General features: G+C 36.2%; 1 long non-coding RNA gene across 1 annotated transcript in view; it reads right to left on the bottom strand.

Annotated features, from left to right (window-relative positions):
- Window positions 1-8,348: 8,348 nt before the first annotated feature.
- LOC137233018 (uncharacterized) overlaps window positions 8,349-22,591 on the bottom strand; it is a 63,133-nt gene continuing 48,890 nt past the window's right edge. Inside the window, exon 7 of the long non-coding RNA XR_010947265.1 lies at window positions 8,349-8,630. This is a non-coding gene — a long non-coding RNA (uncharacterized lncRNA). The remainder of the gene's footprint in view (window positions 8,631-22,591) is intronic.

The following is a 22,591-nucleotide window of genomic DNA, read 5'->3' as shown; positions in this document are numbered from 1 at the left end:
TTAGTCATCAATTTTATACACATCAATGTATACATGTCAATCCCAATCACCCAATTCATCACACCACCATCCCCACCCACCCACGGCTTTCCCTCCTTGGTGTCCATACGTTTGTTCTCGTCATCTGTGTCTCAACTTCTGCCCTGCAAACTGGGTCATCTGTACCATTTTTCTAGGTTCCACATGCATGTGTTAATATACGATATTTGTTTTTCTCTTTCTGACTTACTTCACTCTGTATGACAGTCTCTAGATCCATCCACGTCTCAACAAGTGACCCAATTTCATTCCTTTTTATGGCTGAGTAATATTCCATTGTATATATGTACCACATCTTCTTTATCCATTCGTCTGTTGATGGGCATTTAGGTTGCTTCCATGACCTGGCTATTGTAAATAGTGCTGCAATGAACATTGTGGTACATGACTCTTTTTGAATTATGGTATTCTCAAGGGTACATGCCCAGTAGTGGAATTGCTAGGTCGTATGGTAGTTCTATTTTTAGTTTTTTAAGGAACCTCCATACTGTTCTCTATAGTGGCTGTATCAATTTACATTCACACCAAGAGTACAAGAGGGTTCCCTTTTCTCCACACCCTCTCCAGCATTTGTTTGTAGATTCTCTGACGATGCCCATTCTAACTGGTGTGAGGTGATAGCTCATTGTAGTTTTGATTTGCATTTCTCTAATAGTGATGTTGAGCAGCATTTCATGTGCTTCTTGGCCATCTGTATGTCTTCTTTGGAGAAATGTCTATTTAGGTCTTCTGCCCATTTTTGGATTTGGTTGTTTGTTTCTTTAATACTGAGCTGCATGAGCTGGTTATATATTTTGGAGATTAATCCTTTGTCTGTTGATTTGTTTGCAAATATTTTCTCCCATTCTGAGGGTTGTCTTTTCATCTTGTTTATGGTTTCCTTTGCTGTGCAAAAGCTTATAAGTTTCATTAGGTCTTATTTGTTTATTTTTGTTTTTATTTCCATTACTCTAGGCAGTGGATCAAAAAAGATCTTGCTGTGATTTATGTCAAAGAGTGTTGTTCTTCCTATGTTTTCCTCTAAGAGTTTTATAGTGTCTGGTCTTACATTTAGGTCTTTAATCCATTTTGAGTTTATTTTTGTGTTTTGTGTTAGGGAGTGTTCTAATTTCATTCTTTTACATGTAGCTGTCCAGTTTTCCCAGCACCACTTATTGAAGAGACTGTCTTTTCTCCATTCTATATCCTTGCTTTCTTTGTTGACCATAGGTGCGTGGGTTTATCTCTGGGTTTTGTATCTTGTTGCATTGATCTATGTTTCTGTTTTTGTGCCAGTACCATATTGTCTTGATTACTGTAGCTTTGTAGTATAGTCTGAAGTCAGGGAGTCTGATTCCTTCAGCTTCATTGTTTTCCCCAAGACTGCTTTGGTTATTCGGGGTTGTGTCTCCATACAAATTTTAAGATTTTTTTGCTCTAGTTCCGTAAAAAATGCCATTTGTAATTTGATAGGGATTGCATTGAATCTGTAGATTGCTTTGGGTAGTATAGTCCGTTTCACAGTATTGATTCTTCCAATCCAAGAACATGGTATAGCTCTCCATCTGTTTGTATCATCTTTAATTTCTTTCATCAGTGTCTTATAGTTCTCTGCATACAGGTCTTTTTTCTCCTTGGGTAGGTTTATTCCTAGGTATTTTATTCTTTTTGTTGCAATGGTAAATGGAAGTGTTTCCTTAATTTCTCTTTCAGATTTTTCACAAAAAAAAAGGAAAAGAAAAGAAAAATAGGATTTCTTGTAGTTCAACGCTTTTGCTCTAGATTCTGAACTCCAAGATAAAGATGAATAGTAATGTGAATTCTCCAACTTTGCTCTCTTTCTTCAAGTTTGTCTTGGCTATATACATAGCCATTTGCATTTGTTTATAAATTTCGGAATCTTGTCAATTTGGGGAATAAAGCATATACCAGGATTTTGATTGTGATTGCTTTGAATCCATTGTGATATTTTATTATTTTCATTGTAGAGATTTTACGCTTCTTACATTAAATTTTCCCCTAGATGTTGTTGGAGCTATTGTAAATGCTATCATTTTAAAATTTTGCTTTCCTGCAATCCCACTACTGAGCCTATACCCTAAGAAAACCATAATTCCAAAAGAGTCATGTACCACAATGCTCATTGCAGCTCTATTTACAATAGCCAGGACATGGAAGCAACCTAAGTGTCCATTGACAGAGGAATGGGTAAAGAGGATGTGGCACATGTATATAATGGAATATTACTCAGCCATAAAAAGAAATGAAATTGAGTTATTTGTAGTGAGCTGGATGGACCTAGAGTCTATCATACAGAGTGAAGTAAGTCAGAAAGAGAAAAACAAATACCGTATGCTAACACATATATATGGAATCTAAAAAAAAAACATGGTTCTGAAGAACCTACGAGCAGGACAGGAATAAAGACACAGACATAGAGAATGGACTTGAGGATATGGGGAGGGGCAAGGGTAAGCTGGGACGAAGTGAGAGAGTGCCATGGACTTATATATACTACCAAATGTAAAATAGATAGCTAATGGGAAGCAGCCATATAGCACAGGGAGATCAGCTCGGTGCTTTGTGACCACCTAGAGGGGTGGGATAGGGAGGGTGGGAGGGAGACGCCAGAGGGAAGAGATACGGGGATATATGTATACATATAGCTGATTCACTTTGTTATACAGCAGAAACTAACACACCATTGTAAAGCAATTTTACTCCAATAAAGATGTTAAAGAAATATTAATTAATTAAATAAAATAAAAATTTTGCTTTCCTGATGATTTTTTGCTTTTTTGGTTTCTATGAAAATACAATGTATTTGCATATTGATCCCATATCCAGGGATTTTTACTAAATTCACTTATTGTTTCTAATACCTTATGATTCTTTTGGGTATTCTACAAATAAAATAGCGCCAACTATGTATAATAACAGTTTTATTTTTTCTTTCCCAAACTATATAACTTTTATTTCTTTTTTCTTACCTTATTGTCCTAAGATTTTGAGTACAAAGTAGAAAGGAAATCATGATAGCAGGCATCCTTACTTCCCTTCTAGTATTTGTGGAAATGCTTTCAATATTTCTACATTAATTGTAATGTTTACTCTAGGTGTTTTGTAGATACTTTCTATTGAATTAAGCAAGTTCTCTTCCATTCATTGCTAGTTGAGAGTTTTGAGTATGAATCTGTTTTAAATTTTATCGAAAACTTTTTTGTATCTATGGAGATCATTCTATTATTTATCTCCTTCACTCTATGCGTATGGATAGAATACATCAATTTATTTTCAAATACTAAACCAAACTTACCTTTTTTGAACAAATCCAAATTTTATACCGTAAAATTGTAAATGTGTATATAATTTTTTAACATGACATTTGATTTGTTTGCAAACTTTCTGTTTAGACTTTTTGCATGTATGTCTGTGAAAGAGAATGACCTATAACTTAACTTCCCTTTTTTGGAATATCCATGACAGAACTGAGTTTGAAAAAAAAATGTTATTTTAGGTTAGACTCATAAAATATATTGAGAAGCATTCTTACTTTTTTATCTTCTGCAGACATTTGTGTACAATCAGCCTTATTTCTATTAAGTAATTAAAATAATTCAATGATGAAGGCATCTGGATCTGGAGTTATCCTTTATGGGAAAGTTTACATTTTATAAATTCAGTATTTTTAATAGACATTGGCTTTACAGATGTACTGTTTCTTCTTGGTAAGTTTTGTTTTTCAAGATTTATGCCCATTATGTAAAAAAAAAAATCTGTAGTATATTATCTTTTCTTCTCTTGTATTACTTCTCTTTTTCTTTGTCTCCCTCTCTCTTTCCCCCTTTCTGTCTCTCACAGTCTCTCTTTCTCTCTCTGTCTTTGACCAGTTTTGTCAGACTGGTTTCCTTAATCTCTTCAGATACTAATATTTGATATTGTTGATTCTATTTGATTTCTGACTCATTTATTCATGTTTTGGGCCTTATTACTTCTGTGCTTCTATTCATCATGTTTAATTTGCCATTGGTTTTCTAATTCTTAAAATGTACACTTAGAACATTGGTTTTCCCTTTTATTCTTTTATTTACATATATATTTAGGACTATACATTATTCTGTAAGTACCTCTTTGGTTATACACCAAATGTATTGAGATGTCATGTTTCCATTATATGTCAGTTCAAATAATATCTTATTTCCATTGTGACATCTTCTTTAGCCCATGAGCTATGAGTTATTTACAAGTAAATTGTTTAATATCTTCACATTTGAGGACTTTAAAAATACAAATAATTGTTATCACTTCATTAATTAAAATGTGGTCAAAGACTGTTCCCTAAAGAATGAATATTTAGGGTTTGGAATTTATCACTTATTTAGGGTTTGGAATTTATCACTTGAGATCAAAACCAGAGACTCCCCAATCATCTTTAAAAATATGAGTTGTTGTTCCCAAAGAAAAAAAAATCACAAACATTAATTTTCCAAAATTAATGTATTTAGTCTTGAGGACAACAAAACAATTCAGGATTTGCTGCATCAAACTGAGTTCAATTCTTTTTCTACTACTTTTCCTCCACTGGCTGTGGTCCTGATCTCAAGTGATAAATCCCTTGGGTAAGAATACACAAAAATCTTCCAAGAGCATGCAATAATTTTTGGCAACATGTAGACAATAAAATTTTCCTAGCTCCACAGAAGGAAAATTCTACCAGAATTATACTGGATTCACATTACTGAACAGAATGTGAATAGAATAATAAATAAATTTGTTAATTAATTTGCTTAACAAATTAACTCATTTCAGAACAAAAGGAAGGCCTGCCCTAAAGGTCTACCCGAGAAGACAGAAACTACTTGAAACTATCAAATGTTGCTTTTTTTAGCCTTAAATATTTTACCTTTCAATAATAGACACCTTGTCTGCTCAAAGTATGATTTTTTCAGTGACCTTCTCTGTCATATTCCTTCAAATAATCGGATTTGAAGATTTCCTAAAGGAGCTGAGATTACATTTCATGAGTTACCCTCTACCTGGTAGAAACATGCTAATAATTCTCATTAGTATTTTAAATTAATCTTTTATAAGCTACTAAGAAAAACAGAAAAGATATCTAAATAGAGATATGTTTTCTTTCTCCTGAACATAGAAATATGTACATTCTCTAGATGTGGATATTTACACTTCCCTCCAGCTTCATTATACTTTATGTACATTCTTTAAGAGTCTATCAGTCACCTGTATTTTTCCTTAATTTCAGAATTGAGTTTTAGACAATGAATATGAGAAAAGAAGCTGCATCCTATAAGGATGCAAACAAAAATATTCTAGGACAGAGTCCTGTCTAAAGGACTGTTTACCTGTCATGGTCAGATTCAATGAATAGGTATTGATTTTGGTGACATGAAACTAATTTAACAGGTCATTTTCACTTCAAATATCTGTTTAAAACAAATTTAGAGTTGGTCACAATTATCCTCAAAGTAACAGAAACATTTCATGAGCTTTTAAAATAAATGCTGTTGCAGATTTTATCTCCTATTATTGTCTGTTTTTCTCTTCAGTTCTGTTACTATTTGGTTTACTTACTTAGGTGCTCTGATGTTGGATACATAACCTATTTATAACTGTTATAACTTCCTAATGGATTGATCCTTTTATCATTATGTAATATCTTCCCTTGTCCCTGTGACAGTTTTTGACTTAAGGTCTATTTTGTCTGATATAAATATAGCCACACCTGCTCTCCATAGTTTACTATTTGTATGAAATATTGTTTTCCATCCCTTCACTTTCATCTTATGTGTGATCTTAAATCTAAACTGAGTCTTTTATAGACAGCAAATAGTTGGGTCTTGTTTTATTAACCACTCAGACATCCTGTGCCTTTTGACTGGGAAGTTTAATCCATTTAAGTTTAAAGTAATTATTTTTTTAATTAACTATAGTCACTGTGCTGAGCATTGTATTCCCAGGACTTATTTATTTCGTAAATGGAAGTTTGTAATTTTTGACCACCTTCACCCATTTCGCCCACCTCCACCACTGCCAATAAAAGTAATTACTGATAAGGAAGAACTTACTATTGCCATTAATTAACAGTTTTCTGTCTGTTTTGTAGTTCTTTTGATCCTCTTTTCCTCTCTTGTTGTCTTCCTTTGTGTTTCACTGATTTTTTTTTTTGTAGTGATGATACTCCTTGATTCCTTTCTCTTCTTCTTTTGTGTATCTTCTGTATATATATTTTGTGTGTGGTTACCATAGGTTTATTGTAAGGTACATTTTGAAAACTCCATATTTTCCCTGATGCCTCAATATCCCCACAAGCAGGCTGTGAGTACCCCACCCAGGTGACTAGGTGCACCAATGTGATAAGGCTGGTCCCTGGCACAAGTTGCCCTTCTTGCCCTCCCCTGACTGTGACCTTGTGACATTCAAAAGCACCAATTAAACCCCCCACCCTGACCTCCAATAAAGATACATACCCATGGGTCCTCATTCAACCTGAGTCAGATGAGTTCCCTCCTTTGGCACTCCTCCCATATGGTCCCTGTGTGGCATGCGTGCCACCCTCTTATAGGACCCGAGAGTATAACACATCTCTTTCCCTTGTGCCTCTCCATAGTGTTATTCCATGTCTGCACCTCCTAATCATCAAAAATTTTTAAAGTAACATCATTATTCCTTACAACACACATAAAACGTCTTATAGTTCTGATGGCATTTTGAGCCAACAACAGCTTGACTTCAGTCACATACAGAAATTCTACACTTTAACTTCCCCACCCCCACCTGAATTTCATGTTATTGATGTTACTAAATAAATAAATAAATAGCTCTTGCAGAATGTACAGGACTCAATTTCAACTGCTAGGACACCTTATGTCTTGGGTAGTGCTTTTATCTGAGGATTGTAGTTGGGGAGATTTCTCCTACCACTTCTGAACCAGCAAAGTAGTACTGGGCAGATTCAGGTGGTGAGGTTCTGAGAACCATTTGTTATTCAATCACTGAGGGAAAATTGGTAGTAAAATTGGACTTGCCATCAGGGCTGAGTATTTACTTATCTGAAAATATTTATTTAATGTCTCTACTGTGTTACCAAATTTTTGTTAACTAATAATAACGAATACCAGAAATACAAAAATAACTAGGGAAGTATCTTTGCTGTTATTGTTGAGTTTTGTTTTTTTATTTTATTTGTTTTTAAGCACATAGGAAAGTTCTGTCCTCCAGAGATTCTGGTTCTATTGACCTGGGATAGTTCCTTTGCCTACATATTTGAGGCAGTTCTACAAGTGACTCCAATGGCTACCCCTGGATAGACACCACTGATTTAGGAATATATGTATAATTAGGCATACTAGCAAACATAACAATAACAAAAACAACATATAAATCAGATTATTCTAAATCTTCAAAATGTGATCAGTCATACAAAATTTGTGTTAAACAAGTAAAAGTGTCAAGAATGTTCTTTAAATACTAATTTAGTCTGATGTTCAAATGAGAATGCTGTGTGAAAAGTTACATGATATGTGCTTCAGCAAACCAAGCCTATTGGAAGCACGTCTAATGGTCCAGCCACAACTACCCATTGGTGAATTTTTTCCCTTTACAAATTTTAAAGCCTAGGAAGAAAGGGTCTCAGGCCATTAGGGCTGAAATGTCAATAACTGCAAATGTCTAAGGTGGGCCAACTGAAATTTTCAGAAGTTATTAATTTCACAAATTTTTGTTGACAGTAGTCCCTAAAGAAAAAGCTACTATTTTTCTCTTTTGATCTATATTAATTTCCTTTCTTTTTTGAGCTTGCAAGTATCTACAAGCTTAATTAAAAGATAGTTAGAGGGCTTCCCTGGTGGCACAGTAGTTGAGAGTCTGCCGGCCGATGCAGGGGACACGGGTTCGAGCCCTGGTCTGGGAGGATCCCACATGCCGCGGAGCAACTGGGCCCGTGAGCCACAACTACTGAGCCTGCGCACCTGGAGCCATGCTCCACGGCGAGGGGCCACGACAGTGAGAGGCCCACACACCGCAATCAATAGTGGCCCCTGCTCGCCGCAACTGGAGAAAGCCCTCGCACAGAAACGAAGACCCAACACAGCCAAAAATAAATTAATTAATTAATTTTAAAAAAAGAAAGATAGTTAGAATTAAAAGGTACACATTTGGATAGAATTATTTATTTTCTACCACTTTCACGCTTCACAATATAGTACAAATCACTCAGACTACTAATGTTGGGTGTTTTTATTTACAAGATAAGGATAATATTTGCCTTACATAAATCACAGAGATTATATGAAAAAAATTACATGTGAAGGTTATTTTCAAATTGCAACATATTAATACAAATACACAGTTTTAAGAAAAACATGATACGTTGATGCTATTACATTATAAGACAAAAAGGAAATTTCCAAGTTCAGCTGGTGTACATGTTTTCTTCTCAGATAAGAGCAATTGTCCTTATATCAGAAGAAAATTTTCTCTAATAAAAGTAGATACTTTACTCCATATGGTCTAATCATTACTACAAATTTTCTCAATTTTCATCATTCACTTGTTTTTCAGCAGTAAGTCTGTTCATTCTCTATATTTTAGAACTGTAAGAAAAGGAAAGACAAAGATTGCCAAGTGACATTAGGGAAAAAAAAACTTAATTAGAAAGAGAGGCAAGGACTTGCAAAATTGTAACCTCACAATCCAGAGATTTGGATTTTCTTAAGCTTTGGGGGAAGAAAATATGCAAAAAGTTGCTCAGAGCTGACCAAATCCCAAACTTCCTCCTCTAGACAAAATATTTCCTGTATATTAACATATTTCAAATCCTCTTTTTTGAGGTTTTCCATTTCAATACAAGCTTTAAAAAAGGATCTCATTTTATCAGTCAAGATTAAGTCAGGAAAGAAGAACTACTTGGAGGGTTATGGGATTAAGGGATTTATTACAATAAGCAGATATTACATGATTCTAGGATGAGATGGTGATGTGTAAGTCCCCAGAATTCCAACAGAATTGGAAGATCAAAGCAAAGATAACACTAACTAACCTTACTGAAAGAGAACAATTGGAGTGAACAGTTGGAGCTTGCAGGGAAATTCTGAGAAGCCAAAGAATCTCAGCCTCCAAAGTGGGACCATGACCAGGAAATTGTGGAGAGGTCTATCGGAAGCTGTTACTTTGTGCAGCTACCGTTTCTGTGGGTTTGTTGCCAAGTATCTGAGGATGGGCTTGGGGCTGCCATTTGCCAAGCACATGCAAGGAAAGGCAAGGCCAAGGCCATGGCCAGTAAAGGTACAGTGAATCACTTTTAGATTAAGATAGTTTATTACTGGCATAGACTGTAAAAGGAAGACTAGCCAAAAGCACCAGCTCCCTTGTCCCCACACACCCACAAGGATAACGTGAAACAGAAGGACCCATATGACTGCAGTGCAGGTTGTGGGATATATCACTACCCAGGAACCAATAAAGAATGGCCTTCATCAAAAAATCTACAAATGATAGGGACTTCCCTGGTGGTCCAGTGGTTAAGAATCCACCTGCCAATGCAGGGGACGCAGGTTTAAGCCCTGGTCTGGGAAGATCCTACATGCCATGGAGCAACTAAACTAGTGCACCACAACTACTGAGCCTGTGCTCTAGAGCACTCGAGACACAACTACTGAGCCCGCATGCCACAACTACTGAAGCGCACGCACCTAGAGCCCATGCTCCGCAACAAGAGAAGTCACCACAATGAGAAGCCCACGCACTGCAACGAAGAGTAGCCCCCACTCGCCGCAACTAGAGAAAGCCCACATGCAGCAACAAAGACCCAATGCAGCCATAAATAAATAAATTTTAAAAAAAGAAATGAGAGGAAAAGGCAAACCTACTTTGCGAAGTTTTGGTAAAATAAAAAACGACAGTATTCCGTAAAGCCAGCATCAACAGTGGGGGAGAGAAGAAGATGAATGCTAGAAGCAGCCAGAGGGAATGTATTCAACTTAAAATTAGTTTCTGGAGACTTTCTGAACAAATGTGGAGTTTTCTTAGCAAGCTGACCACCCCCCTCTCCCAACTGTGATGACTGAGATCAGGAGAATGATAGAGGTGTTATTTTGTGACTTTTGTGTCCTCGGGCTAGGGTAATGTAGGAATTATCCAAGCTTTTCTTTTTCGAAAAGAATAAATTAGGCCTTAGAAATGTTAAACATTGAAAGTAGCACTTGAAAGCTTAAGTAGACATTTTTATTCAATGTTTACATTATCCATGTAAATTTATGATTATTAATGAGTGGATAAAAATAAGGGCATAGTTGGTGAACATGAGTACAACATGTAAATGTGTGTTTGTGGTGTAAGTAGGTGCCAACTTAGTTCTTTAATTTGAACAAAAAGCTGTGAAGATTAAATAAGCATAAAGTTTAGAGTTCAAACCAAATAATTGTCTCAAAGTTAATTAGCTTGAATTTTAACACAGAGCTCAACTTTAAAAGAATTTTAGGCATTAGCAAATGGATTTTGTAGTAACAGCTTTAGCACGTCCTGGCCAGATACTCAACCACTGCTTCTTAGGATTAGTCTTTATTTACTACAACCTTCCCTACTCCTTATGCTGAAAGACTGGATATACAACCAGACAGTGCCCACAACTCTGACCCGCAGCCTGCAACAACCAGCAGGGGAAGTCAACCTAAAATCTGTGGCGACCAGCTCAGGAAGTCAAACCACAACCTCTGTAGGACCTGATCCCAAATGGCCAGGACTTGATCAATAACTGACAGCTTCTCCTAATTTTTCCCTACTTCCAACTAAACCAACCAGAGAAAGCCAAATGCACATTAATGAATCACACAGGATGACTCACTTCTAGTCAGCTTGCCTCCAGCTTCTCCCTATCAACAGCCTCCAATCAGAAAATACCTGAATCTTTCCTTTTGACCACTCTACAGCTCAGATGTTTGCACACCCATGTTCACAGCAGCATCTTGACTACAGCCAGTGGAAGGTCCTGAAACAGAGGGTCTGGTTAGCTGTGTGCAGATTACTGTCCAACAGAAATGGCGAGATGATAATTGCGTTTTTTTTACTCCTCAATTTGTTAATATGGTGTATCACATTGATTGATTTGCATATATTGAAGAATCCTTGCATCCCTGGGATAAATCCCACTTGATCATGGTGTATGATCCTTTTAATGTGTTGTTGGATTCTGTTTGCTAGTATTTTGTTGAGGATTTTTACATCTATATTCATCAGTGATATTGGTCTGTAATTTTCTTTTTTTGTAGTATCTTTATCTGGTTTTGGTATCAGGGTGATGGTGGCCTCATAGAATGAGTTTGGGAGTGTTCCTTCCTCTGCAATTTTTTGGAAGAGTTTGAGAAGGATGGGTGTTAGCTCTTCTCTAAATATTTGATAGAATTCACCTGTGAAGCCATCTAGTCCTGGACTTTTGTTTCTTGGAAGAATTTTAATCACAGTTTCAATTTCATTACTTGTGATTGGTCTGTTCATATTTTCTGTTTCTTCCTTGTTCAGTCTTGGAAGGTTATACCTTTCTAAGAATTTGTCCACTTTTTCCACATTGTCCATTTTATTGGCATAGAGTTGCTTGTAGTAGTCTCTTAGGTTGCTTTGTATTTCTGCGGTGTCTGTTGTAACTTCTCCTTTTTCATTTCTAATTTTATTGATATGAGTCCTCTCCCTCTTTTTCTTGGTGAGTCTGGCCTATGGTTTATCAATTTTGTTTATCTTCTCAAAGAACCAGCTTTTAGTTTTATTGATCTTGGCTATTGTTTTCTTTGTTTCTCTTCCATTTATTTCTGCTCTGATCTTTATGATTCCTTTCCTTCTACTAACTTTGGGTTTTGTTTCTTCTTCTTTCTCTAGTTCCTTTATGTGTAAGGTTAGATTGTTTACTTGAGATTTTTCTTGTTTCTTGAGGTAGGCTTGTATTGCTATAAACTTCCCTCTTAGAACTGCTTTTGCTGCATCCCATAGGTTTTGGATCATCGTGTTTTCGTTGTAATTTGTCTCTAGGTATTTTTTGATTTCCTCTTTGATTTCTTCAGTGATCTCTTGGTTATTTAGGAATGTATTGTTTAGCCTCCATGTGTTTGTGTTTTTTATGTTTTCTTCCCTGTAATTGAGTTCTAATCTCATAGCATTATGGTCAGAAAAGATACTGGATATGATTTCAGTTTTCTTAAATTTACTGAAGCTTGGTTTGTGACCCAAAATGTGATCTATCCTGGAGAATGTTCTGTGTGCACTTGAGAAGAAAGTGTAATCTGCTGTCTTTGGATGGAATGTCCTATAAATATCAGTTAACTCTATCTGGTCTATTGTGTCATTTAAAGCTTGTGTTTCCTTATTAATTTTCTGTTTGGATGATCTGTCCATTGGTGTAAGTGAGGTGTTAAAATCCCCCACTATTATTATGTTACTGTCGATTTCCTCTTTCATAACTGTTAGCAGTTGCCTTATTTATTGAGGTACTCCTATGTTGGGTGCATATATATTTATAATTGCTATATCTTCTTGGATTGATCCCTTGATCATTATGTAGTGTCCTTCCTTGTCTTTTGTAACATTATTTATTTTAAAGTCTATTTTATCTGGTATGAGTATTGCTACTCCAGCTTTCTTTTGATTTCCATTTGCATGGAATATCTTTTTCCATCCCCTCACTTTCAGTCTGTATGTGTCCCTAGGTCTGAAGTGGGTCTCTTGTAGACAGCATATCTATGGGTCTTATTTTTGTACCCACTCAGCAAGACTGTGTCTTTTGGCTGGAGCATTTAATCCAGTCACGTTTAAGGTAATTATCGATATGTATGTTCCTATTACCATTTTCTTAATTGTTATGGGTTTGTTTTTGTAGGTCCTTTTCTTCTCTTGTGTTTCCCAGTTAGAGAACTTCCTTTAGCATTTGTTTTCTAGCTGGTTTGGTGATGCTGAATTCTCTTAACTTTGGCTTGTCTGTAAAGCTTTTGATTTCTCCATCAAATCTGAATGAGATCCTTGCTGGGTAGAGTAATCTTCTTTGTAGTTTCTTCCCTTTCATCACTTTAAGTATATCATGCCACTCCCTTCTGGCTTGTAGAGTTTCTGCTGAGAAATCAGCTGTTATCCTTATGGGAGTTCCTTTGTATGTTATTTGTTGTTTTTCCCTTGTTGCTTTCAATAATTTTTCTTTGTCTTTAATTTTTGTCAGTTTGATTACTATGTGTCTTGGCATGTTTCTCCTTGGGTTTGTCCTTCCTGGGACTCTCTGTGCTTCCTGGACCTGGGTGGCTATTTCCTTTCCCATGTTAGGGAAGGTTTTGACTCTAATCTCTTCAGATATTTTCTCGGGTCCTTTCTCTCGCCTTCTCCTTCTGGGACCCGTATAACGCGAATGTTGTTGCGATTAATGTTGTCCCAGAGGTCACTTAGGCTGTCTTCATTTCTTTGTATTCTTTTTTCTTTATTCTGTTCCACAGCAGTGAATTCCACCATTCTGTCTTCTAGGTCACTTATCCGTTCTTCTGCCTCAGTTATTCTACTATTGATTCCTTCTAGTGTATTTTTCATTTCAGTTATTGTATTGTTCATCTCTGTTTGTTTATTCTTTAATTCTTCCAGCTCTTTAACAAAAACATTTCTTGCATCTTCTCAATCTTGGCCTCCATTCTTTTTCCAATGTCCTGGATTATCTTCACTATCATTATTCTGAATTCTTTTTTCTTGAAGTTTTCCTATCTTCACCTCATTTAGTTGTTTTTCTGGGGTTTTATCTTTTTCCTTCATCTGGTACGTAGCTCTCTGCCTTTTCATCTTGTCTGTCTTTCTGTGAATGTGGTTTGTGTTCCACAGGCTGCAGGATTGTAGTTCTTCTTGCTTCTGCTGTCTCTGTATTGTTTAAGCCACTGAATTTTGGAGTTATTTGTTATGTAGTAGTAGGTAACTAACACAAGTCACCTACTCCTACACAGGGTTAAATCTCAACCTGGGATCCTGGGCAGGGAGTGAAGATGGTGTTAGTTTTAACAGGGATTGCTGAACAGGTCATCACTTTGGACAACTGAATAGTACTCTGATCCTCTAAATCGAATATTTAAAGCCAAAGTGAGAAGACACCTAATGTGTAGCAACAGATTCAATAATATTTTTGATCAGGAATATTTTATGTCTTTTCTCCCAACATAGAAATCTTAATAAATGATGTTGCCATTTCTTCATGTTGACGTTTTATGTACCGTTTCTTACCTTGTATGTCAGGTTAAGGAAGAAGAAAAGAGTCGAATGTATAGAATTTTACAAATTCTAAGCCTGTACAAGTTCCTGTTCATAAGCTTTGGAGGGCTGTTTAATAAATTCTACTACAAACACCAAGACCTGAAAGTAAGGGCTATTTTGTTCTCATTCTGTTTTATACAAGGATGATTCAAGGCCGATAACAGAAGACAAACTTTGGCAATTTGGTCGATTACTGATTGACCTTCAAAAAGTTACTTCCATTGGGTTTGTCCTAGGTCTGAAGCCCTACTATTGGATTCCACTCCTTTGATTTCTATGATGCTATGTCAGCACAGTGGAAAAAAGAAAGAAAACAAACTGCCAACCACATCAAAGGATTGTGCAGACGAACTGGGGGCCCATCATTGTAGTCTGTTCTTAAAGTGACAGAATAAGTGACTTCCCATGTGACATTGAGAAATCTCTTTGATGTGATTGGAGAAAGAGTCAGAAAAGTCCTTCTGACAAACTTGCATCTGATCTGATCTGATCATCCTCTGCTATTTTGGGTGCTTGTTTTTGAATCCTGAAGCCCTTTATGGCATCTCCTATTAAAATGTAGATGTACCTGGGAGGAATCTTATTATTATTTGTTATCAATAAAAAGTAGAAAGTAACCGGAATGAGTTATCAGAAAGTCTTCTAGGACATGTCATCAGAAGCAGCAGATACATAAACGTCTCCCTCTAAGTCATGGCCATAGGCAAAGGACTGTCTTCAACTCTAACAGCACACAAAGTGTAATGAAATCTACTAACACAATTCTGCTGATGGGGATTTTGCAACCACATATAAGGTGAAGCCTACATTCACATTAAATTCACATCTGAATGTGCATGAATGATTCTTTTTGTTGTCTCATTGCTGTGAATTCATTTACTGCCCCAACACAGAGCTGCAGAGTTCTTTAAAGGAATGGGGAAAATTGAAAATATGGCAGCATTGATTGTTGTACCCAGAATCAGGTTCTGAGAACTCAGTAAGGCATCTATGATAGGAAAAGGTGTGTTGCCCCACTTCCAGCTTCTCCATTCTCAAAACTATGGTAAGCAGAAAAACTTTGTTACTAATTACTCTTATGGCTGAGAAGTGATCTGTGGCTGTAAAATATAAAATACTAAGTTTGAAAGTGATTCAACTGAGTGGAAAGGAAGTCCACATCATCATTTTTCAACCCCTTAGAGTATCTACCTGTTAGATGAGTCAGGATTTCTATAACCCAAATGTTTATTACGGACTAGTACTCTACTAAAAATTTCCACTGAGTAAGATGACATGTTACAAAAAACAATCTCATAAATGGATTCCCTTGTTTTTTTACTGAAATATAATTGACATACAATATTAGGTTAGTTTCAGGTGTACTGCATGGTGATTTAACATTTGCATACATTATGAAATGATCACCACAATACGTCTAGTAACCATCTGTCCCCATAAAAAGTAATTACAGTATAATTGACCATATTCCTTATGCTGTATATTCCATCCCCGTGACTTATTATATAACTGAAGTTTTGTACCTCTTAATCCCCTTCACCTATTTCATTCACCTACTCCACCCCTTCCCCTCTGGCAACCACCAGTTTGTTGTCTGTTTCTGTGAGTCTGTTTTCATTTTGTTCTGTTCGTTTGTTTTTTTTAATATTCTACATATAAGTGAGATCATATAGTGTTTGTCTTTCTCTGACTTGTTTCACTTAGCATAATGCTTTCTAGATCCATCCATATTGCCGCAAATGGCAAGATTTCATTCTTTTTTATGGATGAGTACTATTCCATTGTGTATATATGTAGATCTATGTATACATACATACGTTCATACATACATACATACCACATCTTTATCCATTTTTCTGTCAGTGGGCACTTACATTGCTTTCATATCTTGGCTGTTGTAAATAATGTGACAGTGAACATAAGGGTAAAAAAGCTTTTCAAATTAGTGCTTTGTTTTTTTCAGGTCAATATCCAGAAGTGAAATTCCTGGATCATATGGCAGTTCTATTTTTAATTTTTTGAGCAGGCTCCATACTATTTTTCACAGTGGCTGCACCAATTTATAATCCCACCAACAGTGCACGAAAGTTCCTTTTCTCCATCCTTGCCAACATTTGATATTTGTTGTCATTTTGATTATAGCCATTCTGAAAGATGTGAAGTGATGTCTCAATGTGAATGTGATTTGCATTTCCCTGATGATCAGTGATGTTGAACATCTATTCACGTGTCTGTTGGCCATCTGTATGTCTTCTTTGGGAAAATGTCTGTTCAGGTTCTCTGCCCACTTTTTTTTTTTTTTAATTAATTAATTAATTTATTTGGCTGTGTTGTGTCTTCATTTCTGTGCGAGGGCTTTCTCTAGTTGCGGTGAGCGGGGGCCACTCTTCTTCGCGGTGCGTGGGCCTCTCACTGTCGCGGCCTCTCTTGTTGCGGATCACAGGCTCCAGACGCGCAGGCTCAGTAGCTGTGGCTCACGGGCCCAGTTGCTCCGCAGCATGTGGGAACTTCCCAGACCACAGCTTGAACCTGTGTCCCCTGCATTGGCAGGCAGATTCTCAACCACTGCACCACCAGGGAAGCCCTCTGCCCACTTTTTAATTGAGTTGTCTGGTTTTTTTTTTTAACACTGAGTTGTTTGAGTTCTTTGTATATTTTGGTTTTGAACTCCCTATTGGTGATATGATTTGCAAATACCTTCTCCCATTCAGTAGACTGCCTTTTTGTTTTTTTGATAGTTTCCTTCACTGTGCAAAAGCTTATTAGTGTCATGTAATCCCATTTGTTTATTTTTACTTTTGTTTCCCTCTCCTGAGGAGACAAATCCAATAAAAAAATTGCTAAGATGGATGTCAAAGAGCTTACTGCCTATGTTTTCTTCTAGGAGTTTTATGGTTTCAAGTCTTAAGTTAAAGTCTTTTATCCATATTGAACTTATTTTTGTATATGGTGTGAGAAAGTAGTCTAGTTTCATTCTTTTGCATATAGCTATCCAGTTGTCTCAACACTATTTATCGAAGAAGAGGCTGTCTTTTCCTCATTGTACATTCTTGCCTCCTTTGTCACAGATTAATTGGCCATAAGTGTGTGGGTTTATTTCTGGGCTCTCTATTCTGTTCCATTGATCTCTGTGTGCATTTTTGTGCCAGTACCATACTCTTTTGATTACTGTAGCTTTGTTATTGTTTGAAATCAGAAAGCATAATACCTCCAGCTTTGTTCTTTCTCAAGGTTGCTTGGATTATTCAGGGTCTTTTGTGTTTCCATACAAATTTTAGAATTATTGATATTTGTTCTAATTCTGTGAAAAATGCCATTGTTATTTTGATAGGGATTGCACTGACTCTGTAGATTGCCCTGGGAAGTATGGTCATTTTAACAATCTTAATTCTTCCAATCCATGAGCACAAGATATCTTTCCATTGTTTGTATCTTCAATTTCCTTCTTCAGTGTCTCTTCATTTTCAGAGTACAGGTCTTTCATCTCTTTGGTTAGATTTATTCCTAGGTATTTTATTCTTATTGGCACAATTGTAAATGGGATTGTTTTCTTAATTTCTCTTTTTGAGAGTTTGTTGTTAGTATATGGAAATGCAACAGATCTATATTAATTTTGTATCCTGAAATTTAACTGAATTCATTTATATAAGTTCTCATAGCTTTTGGTGGCGTCTTTAAGGTTTTCTATATATAGTATCATGTGCAAATAGTGACAATTTTACTTTCTTCTTTCCAATTTGGAGGTCTTTTATTTCTTTGCCTTGTCTAATTGCTGTGTCTAGGACGTCCAATACTATGTTGAATAAAAGTGGCAATAGTGGGCATCCTTGCCTTGTTCCTGATCTTAGAGGAAAAGCTTTCAGCTTTTCACCATTGAATGTGATGTTAGCTATGGGTTTGTCATATATGGGCTTTATTCTGTTGAAGTAGGTTCCCTCTCTACCCACTTTGTTGAGAGTTTTTATCATAAAGCAGTGTTGAATTTTGTCAAAAGCTTTCTCTGCATCTATTGAGATGATCATATGATGTTTGTTCCTCAGTTTGTTAATGAGGTATATCATGCTGGTTGATTTGTGTCATAATGGATTCTTATGGATCTGTTCTTAATTGGTTTGCTGAGTTAAATTGTGCAATACTTTCTCTGCATAATCAATGAGAAAGCTGTGATGTTTTTTTTCCAGCCTGGGGAAGGAGGTCTGGGTGAAGATTCAAAAATTCTGTCTTTACCTTGAGGCTCTTCTACTTTTTATATAGCCAGCCTTCCAGGAAATACTAATATAATCCATTTGGGAAGTCTTTATGAAGAGGTGATTCAGTAGGAAAGAAACATTTATCCTTTTATGGGAAAAAAATTTTTTTAAGTATAGGTAAATTAGGAAAACACTATACTGGGTAGTATAGGAGAAAAAATGTTTGATTTAAAATAATACAAATTATCATCACAGTGCTAGCAATAGATCAGCAACGGCAAAATGAAATTAAAGCTGCAAACTTGGGAGCTAAAATAATATCAGATTTATCTTTTTTCTGAGGCTTTCTACTGAACTCCAGAGTTTCTACTTTGATAACTGCTTGGGTTGCTAAGGACAGAAAATAAACCTATGACTCTCCTCAAATGGGCAAGTTATAGAAGAGCCCTGCATAATTCTGAGTTCCCAAAGGAGTATACCTCACACACAAAGGTCAGGATACATGTCTAAAAATAAACGATAAAATTAAAAAAAAAATTTTTAACTTTATTAAAAGAAGGCTAAAAAAGGCATTTTGCTTGCCTGTAACTTGTTGGGCAGAATAGAAAAAAAAAAAATCTCCCATGATAATCTGTCACCCCAAGCTAGCATGTGAGTTTCTGGTGTGAATTAATGTTACTCATGAGATCCAAAATAATCTCAAATGGAAAATTTAATTTAAAGTGGTCTCAGCTTATCGGGGTCCTCGGGTATCTAGGAGGCACAACCTGAATCTTCCCCAGAAGAACTCCCCTTTAACCCAGGTCTGGAAGCAAACCCAAAAATTCCAAGAAAAATTACCTCCCAGATTAAAAGCAAATTCTCAAAAAAGCAAACGAAGAAAAAGAAAAATACTCAAGGAAATAATGCAACGTGAGTGAGAGCTAGCTGAAAAATCAGAGCAGTAGAATCAGAAATTAAAAGCCTTAAGATATTGAAATTATCAGGCATAGAATATAAATAATCTTATGTAAGTTGTTTAAATAGAGAAAAAAGAAACTTGAAAATATGACCAAGAAACAGAAAGTATAAAGAATCAATATGCAGACATCAAAAAATAATAAAACCTGTAGAATTAAATAAAGCAATCTCCTTATAAAGAACCATACATATAAGTCACTGGATATGAGGCTGCAGTGCAACAGGAAAGGATGGGTTTTTCAATAAATGGGACAATTGGTTAATCGTTTGGAAAAAATACATATCCAGACTCCTTCCAGACATAATAACAAAACAATTTCAGATATTTAGTAAATCCAAATGTGAAAGGCAGAACGATAAAACTCCATGGCCCCAGTTCACAACTGTTTGGGCAGCTTGGCCTCCAGCAAGGCTCAGACTGCATGATCTCTATTGTCCTAACCCCTGGCAATTCTTAAGAGTAGGAGGTTGCCTATCATGATTAACACACCATTATAATTTCCTCCACCTCGTAACTTCTAAGTGCACACCTTTACAGCCAGCTTTTGTACAATGTGATTCTGTCCGTAAAATAATTTTCTGCAAGGATCTTTACAAACATGTATTCATTTAATCTCCATTCTGTAAACAAGACGATTGATGTTCAGCAAAAGGCTTCCTCAAGATCATTCAGTTGATACGTGTTAGACATTTTCCACTTAGTCAAGGACGTTTTGTAAAAATTCTTAAGTCATATCCACACATCCCCATCGTATTTCCTTAGTTGGACAGGAAAATTCTTAAAAGTGGAGTCCATATTTTTTCTTTAGTTTCTGTCCGCAGTGTGCCATAGAGCTGCCAGTGTGCAATATGTAATTAATAAGTGATGTGTGAGAGATGGAAATATTCTGCAGTCTTGTTAGTATTTGAGCACCTAAAAGCACATCATTCTGAGCAACGACCTGAATGACTCGCATGTCATCTCAACTCCAAAAGATGTCTCATGAGCATTCTGCTTTCTCTGTAAAATAAGCTTTTAACTTATTAAAAAGCCAGTCTTTTGAAGGAAGGACAGGTAACATGTAAGTAGACTCGAGTATAAGTAGACAAATGTTTCTTTGTATTAATGTCCCTGCTTAAAAAAATAGGAAAAGTTCCAGTGTCTGCTTCTTAGTGACTAGCTGTGATTTTAAAACATCTACACTATACAGCTTCAGTGCAATTAGTATACAAACAGGCACAACAGAAAATCAGATACAGCAATTCACCAAGAAAGTATGTTCTCCTTATCTAATCAGATTCATTATCTTTCAATATGATGCTATCAGTAAAAGATAGGAGCTGAGCAAGGGCAGAGGTGGTCATCATTGAAAGGAGATTTTTCCAAAGACAAATTCAAGGTCTCAAAAAACTGAAAAGAAATGCCAGTATTTTCATTACTGGATCTTTTTCCTCTTGACTATAAAGAGATTTATATGTGCCCTGAAAATTATTGTAGTTAAGAGGCTCTTTCTAAGGTGAAATTTAAAGGGAATAATCCAGACATTTTGGTCACTAAATTTCATGTGATGTCTTTCTGAAGGGTAAGAAATTAAAATCTCATTCTCATTAACATAAATATAGTTCATTTTACCCTAAGACCAAGCAGTTACAATTGTCACTGTAAAAAATTTTTAACATCCCTTTACAGTTCTGAGACAGCATCAAAGTAATTATCAGTACAGGCTATTCCAGATTCTCATCTTCAAAGTATCACAGTTCCAACATTCATACATCAGCCATTCTGAGAGTACATAATGTACCTCCATCATGATCATATAGGTTTTTTTTTCAGTGACAAAAACTGGAAAATCTAAAAAATTTCCCCACTATAAAATGTATTATAGAAATACTGTACCCCTGCTTCTTCCCTCTATCGTCTCCCTTGGGGAAAAAATCACTACTCCCAGCTAGAAGCACTTCCAAGTAACAAAGGAACTTAAGAGGATCTTCCAAGAAATATACATACACACACACACAAACGTACACAGACACACACATGTACTAGCACTTTCTGTGTAGTATCCTCTGAATTGGTGATCATAAAATGAAATACAAGTGTTTTCACCCATAGATCTCAATCCTAACTGTCCAAGTAAACTTTTTGCATTTGTTTCAGAGAAACCCAACTTGTATAAACAGCCTCAGTTCTCTCCTAAAATTTTATATTTGCAAATTTGTTTCCAGGAAATCAGTCTGTCTTCTTTATTTTTTCCCTCCCTTCCTTCTTTTTCTTTTTTATTTCTTTTCTTTCTTTCTCTCTCTCTCCCTTTAAATTATTTTTTCCACCAGGACTCTTTAGAAATAGCATTCATTATTTATGATTTAGTAGACATATCCAAAAAAGACAAGAAGCAGGACATTTTCAAACATTACCTTCTGATGAAGGCTGTTCACGAGAAAATCAGAAATATGATAAGAGCACATCTGGAAGGAATTGAAGAGAGCCCTCATAAAACAGAGAGCCTTCATCTAGTATGAAGTAATGTACAGAATGTAACAGAATGGTTCCCACATCTGAGCTAACTGAAAAGGGCTCTAAGAGGGTGCTGACTTTCTAAATGGATGGAAACTAATATCTCTCTTCCTATCAAAAGATTGCTGAGCTACAGAAACTTAGTCCTGCTCTATGCTGACAGTGGGCTTTGGGGCCTCCATAGGTAAAGGGAGGTACCTATTTAAAGCTCAGACAAGACTGACGTCAGGAAGTTGGAAAGACAAACAAGAGGAAAGGGGTGAGAAGAGAGGGATGTAGATTGTTTATCTCCATTTCATTAATATCTTTTTCTGAAGTTTTGCCTTGTTCTTTCAGTTGGCATATATTTCTCTGTCTCCTCATTTTGCATGACTCTCTATGTTTGTTTCTACGTATTAGGTGAAACACCAGTCTTAAAATGGTAGTCACTGAAAGACGGGGGGTAAGGTTTGGTTATTGTGCAGTGCCCTGTGGTTAGTAGCCTGCCAGATGCTGTCTCTCCGATTTTTTCAGTCCTGTGGGCCCCAGAAATGCAAGCCCCTCTGGCCACCAGTACCAGATATTCAAGGGTCCATGAACATCTGTGTGCTGGTGGCCAGAGGGGCTTGCATTCACCTTCTGCACTTTCTGGATCTGGCTGTACAAGAGCCAT

Source organism: Pseudorca crassidens, chromosome 10 (genome assembly GCF_039906515.1).
Source record: "Pseudorca crassidens isolate mPseCra1 chromosome 10, mPseCra1.hap1, whole genome shotgun sequence".
Classification (NCBI taxonomy): Eukaryota; Metazoa; Chordata; class Mammalia; order Artiodactyla; family Delphinidae; genus Pseudorca; species Pseudorca crassidens.
Note: the sequence above shows the minus strand (reverse complement) of the source record. Positions and strands in the feature narration are given on the sequence as shown.